Here is a 10986-nt window from a genome sequence, read left to right as displayed (position 1 = left end):
GGGTCAGAAGTTTACATACACTAAGTTGACTGTGCCTTTAAACAGCTTGGAAAATTCCTGAAAATTATGTCATGGCTTTAGAAGATTCTGATAGGCCAATTTACATAATTTGAGTCAATTGGAGGTGTACCTGTGGATGTATTTCAAGGCCTACCTTCAAACTCAGTGCCTCTTTGCTTGACATTATGGGAAAATCAAAAGAATTCAGCCAAGACCTCAGAAAAAAATTGTAGACCTCCACAAGTCTGGTTCAACCTTGGGAGCAATTTCCAAACACCTGAAGGTACCACGTTCATCTGTACAAACAATAGTACGCAAGTATAAACACCATGGGACCACGCAGCCGTCATACCGCTCAGGAAGGAGATGGGTTCTATATCCTAGAGATGAACGTACTTTGGTGCGAAAAGTGCAAAGCAATCCCAGAACAACAGCAAAGGACCCTGTGAAGATGCTGGAGGAAACAGGTACAAAAGTATCTATATCCACAGTAAAATGAGTCCTATATCAACATAACCTGAAAGGCCGCTCAGCAAGGAAGAAGCTGCTCCAAAACCACCATTAAAAAAGCCAGACTACAGTTTGCAACTGCACATGGGGATAAAGATCGTACTTTTTGGAGAAATGTCCTCTGGTCTTGTCACGTCCTGACCATAGTAAGTTATTATTTTCTATGGTAGAGTAGGTCAGGACGTGACAGGGGGTGTTTGTTCTATGTTTTCTATTTCTATGTTTAAGTTCTATTTCTATGTTGGGATTGTTTGGGTTGATCTCTAATTGGAGACAGCTGATCCTCGTTGCATCTGATTAGAGATCATATTTAAGTAGGGGTTTTTCTCTTCCTGTTTTGTGGGTGAATATATTTTGAGTAGTGTGTTTTATTCTCTGCGTCACGGTTTGTTGTGTTTGTGGTTTCAAGTATTTAAGTGTATTGCATTCAGTTTCACGTTTAATAAATATGTGGAACGAAACTGACGCTGCATTTTGGTCCGATCCTTCAGACCGCCGTGACAGGTCTGATGAAACAAAAAAATAACTATTTGGCCATGAAGACCATCTTTATGTTTGGAGTAAAAATGGGGAGGCTTGCAAGCCGAAAAACATCATCCCAACCATGAGGCACGGGGGTGGCAGCATCATGTTGTGGGGGTGCTTTGCTGCAGGAGGGACTGGTGCACTTCACAAAATAGATGGCATCATGATGTAGGACAAATTATGTGGATATATTGAAGCAACATCTCAAGACATCAGTCAGGAAGTTAAAGCTTGGTCGCAAATGGGTCTTCCAAAAAGACAATGACCCCAAGCATACTTCCAAAGTTGTGGCAAAATGGATTAAGGACAACAAAATCAGGGTATTGAAGCGGCCATCACAAAGCCCTGACCTTAATCCCATAGAAAATTTGTGGGCCGAATTGAAAAAGCATGTGTGAACAAGGAGGCCTACAAACCTGACTCAGTTACAACTTATCTGTCAGGAGGAATGGGCCAAAATTTACCCAACTTATTGTGGGAAGCTTGTGGAAGGCTACCCAAAACCTTTGACCCACGTTAAACAATTTAAAGGCAATGCTAGCAAATACTAATTGAGTGTATGTAAACTTCTGACCCACTGGGAATGTGATGAAAGAAATAAAAGCTGAATAATAATTCTCTACTATTATTCTGACATTGCACATTCTTAAAATAACGTGGTGATCCTAACTGATCTAAGACAGGGAATATATGGGAAATTAATTCTGCTTGACAATTTGATAAACTTGTAACACCCACTTTTGATAAAATGGCCTTTTGAATGTTTTGGTGAATGTACTGGAGAGCTCTTTGTCTACATCCATTCAGCATCATTCATTCACTTAAGCTTTAGCCCCACACGCATGACATCAACAGCCTGGTGGTCCAAAATAGCATAACTGGTGTATTTTAACACCAATAAACCCATCAGTTTAAAAATGAATGTAGTATATGTCAATCTACTTGCAACTTTCTAAACAATGTTTTGATTCTGTTCTGACTTGTTAGCTAGCTAGCTAATGTTAACCTCTATGGGCTAGGCACCTACTCAACAGCCAGTTGAATCCTGTGGCGCGTTATTCAAATCCTTAGATATGCTATTACTTCAATTTTTCAAAAATATGACTATTTTACACCATTTTAAAGATAAGACTCTCGTTAATCTAACCACACTGTCCGATTTCAAAAAGGCTTTACAACGAAAGCAAAACATTAGATTATGTCAGCAGAGTACCCAGCCAGAAATAATCAGACAACCATTTTTCAAGCTAGCATATAATGTCACATAAACCCAAACCACAGCTAAATGTAGCACTAACCTTTGATGATCTTCATCAGATGACAACCCTAGGACATTATGTTATTCAATACATGCATGTTTTGTTCAATCAAGTTCATATTTATATCAAAAACCAGCTTTTTACATTAGCATGTGACTAGCATGTGACTAGCATTCCCACCGAACACTGCCAGTGAATTTACTAAATTACTCACAATAAACGTTCACAAAAAGCATAACAATTATTTTAAGAATTATAGATACAGAACTCCTCTATGCACTCGATATGTCAGATTTTAAAATAGCTTTTCGGTGAAAGCACATTTTGCAATATTCTGAGTAGATAGCCCGGCATCACAGGGCTAGCTATTTAGACACCCAGCAGGTTTAGCACTCATCAAAGTCAGATTTACTATAAGAAAAATGTTCTTACCTTTGTTGTCTTCGTCAGAATGCACTCCCAGGACTTCTACTTCAATAACAAATGTTGGTTTGGTCCAAAATAATCCATCGTTATATCCAAACAGCGGCGTTTTGTTTGTGCGTTCTAGACACTATCCTAAAGGCTAAATAAGGGTGACGAGCATGGCGCAATTCGTGACAAAAGAATTCTAAATATTCCAAATCCGTACTTCGAAGCATGTCAACCGCTGTTTAAAATCAATTTTTATGCCATTTTTCTCATAAAAAGCGATAATATTCCGACCGGGAATCTGCGTTTAGATAAACAGACAAAGGAAAAGAAACCATTCGGTCGAAGCGGGCACGCGCCTAAGCCCATAGTACTCTGAGTGGCCACTTGCCAAAAGCGATAAAGTGTTTCAGCCAGAGCCTGCCTCGATATCGTTCAACGTTTTCCCGGGCTCTGAGACCCTATAGAAGACGTAGGAAGTGTCACGTTATTGCACAGATCCTGAGTCTTCAATAAAAAGAGCCAAGATGAAACAGTACTTCTCAGACAGGCCACTTCCTGCTTGAAATCTTCTCAGGTTTTGGCCTGCCATAGGAGTTCTGTTATACTCACAGACACCATTCAAACAGTTTTATAAACTTTAGGGTGTTTTCTATCCAAAGCCAATAATTATATGCATATTCTAGTTACTGGGCAGGAGTAGTAACCAGATTAAATCGGGTACGTTTTTTATCCAGCCGTGCAAATACTGCCCCCTATCCCTAGCCAGTTTATATAATAACTACATCATATAGCTGACATCGACTTAACTTTAGCTAAATTGTATTCATTATTACAGGAAAATAAACTCACAAGAAGCTAATTATTTACAAGTTAATGGCAAGCTAATTACAGAAATAGCTAACCAACTCGAGTCATAGTTTACCTGTTGGGGATAGGGGGCAGTATTTGCACGGCCGGATAAAAAACGTACCCGATTTAATCTGGTTACTACTCCTGCCCAGTAACTAGAATATGCATATAATTGTGTAATTTGAATAGAAAACACCCTAAAGTTTCTAAAACTGTTTGAATGGTGTCTGTGAGTATAACAGAACTCATTTGGCAGGCCAAAACCTGAGAAGATTCCAAACAGAAAGCGCTCTCTCTGACTATTTCTTGGCCTTCTTGATCATCTCTAACCAAAACAGGGGATCTCTGGCATAACGTGAAATTTTCTAACGCTCCCATAGGCTCTCAGAAGGCGCCAGAATGATGAATGGTGACTTTGCAGGTCATGGCTGAAAAACAGTAGCGCATTTGGATAGTGGTCGATCTGAGAACAATGAGACTGAGGCGCGTGGACGAGCCGACACCATGTTTTTATTTTTTAGTCTTTGAACGAAAACAGGGTTTCCCGGTCGGAATAAAAATTGATTTTAAACAGCGTTTGACATGCTTCGAAGTACGGTAATGGAATATTTAGAAATTTTTTGTCACGAAACGCGTTGGGCGCGTCACCCTTCTTTACCCTTCGGATAGTGTCTTGAACGCACGAACAAAACGCCGCTATTTGGATATAACTATGGATTATTTGGAACCAAACCAACATTTGTTATTGAAGTAGAAGTCCTGGGAGTGCATTCTGACGAAGAACAGCAAAGGTAATCCAATTTTTCTAATAGTAATTCTGAGTTTGGTGAGTACCACACTTGGTGGGTGTCAAAATAGCTAGCCTGTGATGGCCGGGCTATCTACTCAGAATATTGCAAAATGTGCTTTCACCGAAAAGCTATTTTAAAATCGGACATAGCGATTGCATAAAAGAGTTCTGTATCTATAATTCTTAAAATAATTGTTATGTTTTTTGTGAACGTTTATCGTGAGTAATTTAGTAAATTCACCGGAAGTGTTCGGTGGGAATGCTAGTCACATGCTAGTCACATGCTAATGTAAAAAGCTGGTTTTTGATATAAATATGAACTTGATTGAACAAAACATGCATGTATTGTATAACATAATGTCCTAGGAGTGTCATCTGATGAAGATCATCAAAGGTTAGTGCTGCATTTAGCTGTGGTTTTGGTTTTTGTGACATTATATGCTAGCTTGAAAAATGGGTGTCTGATTATTTCTGGCTGGGTACTCTGCTGACATAATCTAATGTTTTGCTTTCGTTGTAAAGTAGTTAGATAGTATATAAACTATAGGCTATCAAGTTTTATGTATAACTACTAACGTTAGGTAGATAGCTAACATACCGGTACATACTGCTGTAATGATAGCATAGCTAACAAATTGTCAGCCAACATAACGTGTAAGGCAGCTTATTTGAAAAGTCATTACTTTATTACATTGAGTAGCAATTTACCGCGAGGACGCGCTCTATCGACTCTGCGGCTTGAGCATGCTTTTGGTGCACAGTTGATAGCGCGCTGGACTTCAGGCAAGAGGGTTCAAAACATGCTCCCTGCTTGTTTCATATGAAGTCGTGCACAATTATCCATTTATTATTTGGTTTATATTGCCCATTCATTGTCAGGTAGAGACACAGTAGTGCATTGGGACCCAAAAGCATAATCAGTGCTCTAACTCCCCTTTGGTCGTTAGGGCAAACCTGGTCTGTGATAGGATAGGGGGTTTTCACACCTAGCTCGGTTATTAGACTATTCTTTAGTAAAGGTTGAATAGTCTATTCAGCTATTAGCCCCCTCCCCAACTTGCAACAAATTGTTGTTACTCCCATCTCGTTCCTCGCCCTCTTCCACATGTCATTCTCTATCTGAGTGTCTCGCTTGTGGGCGTGCTGGCAGGATATGGCAGCACCTTCTGTTGTGCATCAAGAATTTTGCATAGCAAGTTTGTATGAAGGTGTGGTTATTCACTGGCAAATTGTTATATGCTATGGAGGTACATCTGTGTCTTTTTGTTGTGAGCAAAAGTTTTTTCTTTTCAATCAAAAATAATTGTTCTGAAAGCAACTTTTTTATTTTCAATCAAAAATAAATGTTCTGATAGCAAAAACGAGGCTTCAAAGTAAAATACAATTTTTGCAATTAAATATTTTGTAATAGAGTGTAAAACTTGCATTTTATTCCCTATATTTTGAGAACAAAATTTTTATTTGAAAACAAAACCAATTTAATTTCGCTATCAAACAACCTCCATTTTGGCCATTTTTTGGAGTGTCAGTTTGGCTACAACCAATACTGTTCAGCCTTTCTTTCCGACACAAAGGAAGTCATAGCGGACACCTACAAAGGACTGTGTGATGATGGCATCTCAGGTAAGCAGCACTGGGCGTTCTTCCGTCCAACTTCTACATAGCTAGTAGTTAGCTTCTACTATTTTACATACACACATACCGTAGAATGATAAATCATGCAATTATTATTCTCAAGCTAACCAAAAATATTTAGCTACGAACACCTGTTCTTGCCATTTTCAGTTGAATTCATCTAACTTTCTTTAATGCCAACTCATAAGCAGGCCGTGTCCTATTTGTTTCATAGTCGATATATAATCATATTTCATGACAGTGTAACGGTTAGCTTTTTTTAAAGAAGGATGAAAGAACGCAATATGTCTGTCAGGGAATGCTATTCTGATATGTCAGATGAAGAGTTAGACCAGAAAGTCATGGCCATTAAGGCAAAGATGCCCCATGCGGGCTTTAGAATGGTCAAAGGAAGTCTCCAAGCAATGGGCCATCGTGTTCAATGGCGAAGAGTTAGGGAGTCTTTGCAGCGTGTAGATGGTGCAGGTATCATTGCCAGAATGATCCAGCTTCGTTGCATTGCTCGGCAAAGATACTCTGTTCCTGCTCCCCTGTCTCTCGTCCACATTGATACATTGTCACGTCCTGACCATAGAAAGCTGTTATTTTCTATGGTAAAGTAGGTCAGGGCGTGACATTTTTTTTTCTATGTTATGTTCTAGTTTTGTATTTCTATGTTGGGTTATTGTTTGGGATGATCTCCAATTAGAGGCAGCTGGTCATCGTTGTCTCTAATTGGAGATCATACTTAAGTATGGGTTTGTGGGAGATTGTTTTTGAGTTAGTGTATGTTTCACCACTGCGTCATGATTTGTTGTTTAGGTTCTTTAGTTTATTTGTATGTATTGCATAGTTTCACAGTTTAATAATAAAATATGTGGAACGATAATCACGCTGCACTTTGGTCCACTCCTTCGTCGTACGACAACTGTGACATACAAATCATACATTGATAAGGTACTAAGATGTATGTCTCCAAATCAAAGAAGTTATTTTAACTTTTTTATTCTTACTTATTCGTAGACAAATGTTCAATGATGTATTGGAGTTGTTCTTCATCAACTGGTAATACATAAATAATGAAGGAGGTTAATAATTTGAACATTTCACTTCTTATTCCAATGCATTTTTTCAAGATACAACATTGTCATCTTTGGCGGAATAGATGGATTTTCAAGGAAGGCAAGTATATTATTTTGAATGCATATTGCATATTTCCTATCACCTAATGAACAACCACAATACCAGTCTGGTGTTAAGCGTAGGCTACCTCTTGTATAGATGTTCTATCTTGACACTGCGGCCAATAACAATGCAGCAACAGCTTTTGGACACTTTATGGATGGAGTCGGCAGAAATGGATGGCCTTCAAGGTAAATATTGATATAGTAGAATGAAAAAAATTATTACTTGTATTATGCATATTGTATACAGTTACTTTCTGTATAAAAACCCTTGACATCTTCCTCATCAAACCTCGTAAGATTGCTTTCTGTTCTGTATTGACGTATCCTGAAAATGACATCTGCTGTTTTAGATTGAACAATCATATTTCAGTTATTGTTTTCATATCTATAAAAAATAAGCTATTTTCTTTACTTTCAGAGTGCGAGCTGATCAAGGGGTCGAACATATAGATATTGCCAGATGTATGTTCATTGTCCGAGAAACAGACCGTGGAAGCTTTATTACTGGCAAAAGTGTCCATAACCAGAGGTAATTAAACTGTTTTCTTTTTCTCCCTTCCTCTCCGCCTGTCTTGTTGTACATGGAACCTGTCTCACATGCATTAAATAAACTACATAACCACAACACTCAGACATTTTTACTGGACTATCAAGCCCCTGTTGCTGCCAAGTCATGATTTCCCTGGGGGTTAGTCTTGCAATAACCAAGTGGTGAGACACATAGCCCTCTATATTTAAATGTTTCAGGTACACTCAGATAGGTGTCTGCGTCACATCAGTCAGTAACCACTCACAAGAGGCACACACAACTTGCATTTCTATAACCTCGGACCGACCTCAGTGTTCACTGTTCGTGGAGGGAGACCACAAGACCACAGAGATTAGGTTCCTCCCCCCACAAAACCTTTTCTTTCTCTCTGTTAGAATGGAACGCTTATGGAGAGATGTTTGGAGTGCTGTGACATGTCAGTACTAGAACTTGCTGCACAGTTTGGAGGAAGAAGGCTACCTTGACCTGTCAAATTCTATCCACATATTCTGTGTGGGATATGTGTTCCTACCTCGTCTGCAGGCAGATCTGCAGCATTTCACAGAGAGTTGGAATAATCACCCAGGTTAAGTACAGAGGCGAACATGACACCTCACCAGTTGTGGCATATCGGAATGCTCCAAATACCTGTGTCTGAGCCAGACTATACAGAGGTATGTGTCTGTGTGATATGTGAATGGCTTGACAGATCTCCCTTTAAATGTATCATCACTAACACAGATTTGTTTGTCTTGAGCATTCCAGATCCAGTAGGTGGAGGCCAATCTGGAAACACTGACAATGGGGTCATTGTTCCTGACATCTCATGGCCCCTGTCTACTGAGAATATTGCTGTGCTGCAACGTCAAGTGAACCCTACCACTGACTCCTCATCTTTTGGTCAGGACATATACATTCATGCTCTTCAATTAGTTATGAGTCTCCAGCCTTTTTAGGTGCAGTTCTCCCACACTATGTAGGATATTGTTTTAGCCCCGGTGCCACTCTTGATAATGGTGAAAGGATAGCAGGCCCAGCTGTCAAAGTGAGAGAGTAGGCTATTCTGGATAGAGCAGGTACTTTTGTGTATTCTATTTCTTGTGAGGTTTTCTGTCCTCAGATATAGAGAGCTGTGAAAGCCTGTCTGCAGATTAACTTCCCTGGGTTAAAAAAATAACCACACAGCCATTTTCAAAGCAAGCATATATGTCACAAAAACCAAAACCACAGCTAAATGCAGCACTAACCTTTGATGATCTTCATCAGATGACACTCCTAGGACATGATGTTATACAATACATGGATGTTTTGTTCAATCAAGTTCATATTTATATCAAAAACCAGCTTTTTACATTAGCATGTGATGTTCAGAACTAGCATACCCACCGCAAACTTCTGGTGAATTTACTAAATTACACACGATTAACGTTCAAAATACATAACAATTATTTTAAGAATTATAGATACAGAACTCCTTTATGCAATCGCGGTGTCAGATTTTAAAATAGCTTTCGGCGAAAGCACATTTTGCAATATTCTGAGTAGATAGCTCGGCCATCACAGGCTAGCTATTTTAACACCCACCAAGTTTGGTGCTCACTAAACTCAGAATTACTATTAGAAAAAATTGGATTACTTTTGCTGTTCTTCGTCAGCATGCACTCCCAGGACTTCTACTTCAACAACAAATGTTGTTTTGGTTCCAAATAATCCATAGTTATATTCAAATAGCTCCGTTTTGTTCGTGCGTTCAGGTCTCTATCCAAAGGGTAAGGCGTGAGCGCATTTCGTGACAAAACAATGCAAAATATTCCATTACTGTACTTCGAAGCATGTCAAACGCTGTTTAAAATCAATTTTTATGCTATTTTTCTTGTAAAATAGCGATAATATTCCAACCGGGCAACGTTGTATTCATTCAAAGGCTGAAAGAAAAAATTTGAGAATTCTCATGAATGCGCATCTCCAGTGTCACTGTTCCCAGCCTGACCACTCACAAAATCTCCTGCTGTTCCTCGCCCAGAGACAGGAGACACGTCATTCCACTTTCCGGTGCCTTCTGAGAGCCAATGGAAGCTGTAGAAAATGTCACGTTACAGCAGAGATGCTGTATTTTCGATAGAGATGCAACAGAAGGACAAGAAATTGTCAGACAGGGCGCTTCCTGTATGGAATCTTCTCAGGTTTTGGCCTGCCATATGAGTTCTGTTATACTCACAGACACCATTCAAACAGTTTTAGAAACTTTAGAGTGTTTTCTATCCAAATCTACTAATTATATGCATATTCTCGTTTCTGGGCAAGAGTAGTAACCAGTTTAAATTGGGTACATTTTTTCATCCGGCCGTGAAAATACTGCCGTCGATACAGTTGTGATAGCTGAGTTTCATAGGTTCTGAACTAATATTCATACCAAATGTTTTAGGGTCCATACACAGATCAGCTACATACTGTAGCTAGCTACTCATCCATAGACATACAATTATTTTTATCCTCCACTACACAATAAGCAAATAAATAGCTGGTTACGTATGTTACTTCAGCTGCATTGCATGGCAAATATAAGCAAGGCAAGCTTACACAATTGTACATTAAATGTGCAGTAAATTCTTTAGCAAGCTAGATTCTTTACATCTTCTGTTTCACAAGACGACAGCCTGGTTTGCTGTTTTTTTCAGGAGTCCCTAAAACATTAAACAACACGAATTACAAATTCATAATGTCATAACACTAGCTAGCTAGCTGGCTAATGTTAGCTAGTCAGCTAACTTGCTCAATAGCGATTTTTGTAAATGAACTTAATGACAAATAAATATGCACAATCATTTGTCTCTACATTAACAAATTCCTCTCAATTGAAAATGTTTTGCCTGACCCGTTATGACGTATTTACTTACATTTGCTTCCACTGTAATGTTTTTGTCAGCCATCTTTGCTGAAGAAAGTTACCAGGGACGGGTGGTGCGCGTCAAATTCGTCATTGGAACCACTCGATATGATTGGTCATATAAAAACCTTTGGACCCAAATGCATAATGAGTGCTCTAACACCCCTTGTGGTGGTCTGGAGCCGTGACGCTGAGTACCTCTAAGTCCTGCGCTGTAAGCTCGCAACTTTTAAAAACTTCTTCAGGCTAGGGTCCTTTTTTTCTCCATTTTTATAATTGGTACCATTGGATAGAAAACACTTTGAAGTTTGTAGAAATGTAAAAATAATGTATGAGACTATAATAATAGATATGGTAGGAGAAAATCCAAAGAAAAACCAACCGGACATGTTATTTTTTTTGAGAGCCCATGCTCTTCCAAT

The sequence above is a fragment of the Salmo salar genome, chromosome ssa16, assembly GCF_905237065.1.
Source record: "Salmo salar chromosome ssa16, Ssal_v3.1, whole genome shotgun sequence".
Classification (NCBI taxonomy): Eukaryota; Metazoa; Chordata; class Actinopteri; order Salmoniformes; family Salmonidae; genus Salmo; species Salmo salar.
This window is presented reverse-complemented; position numbering follows the sequence as displayed.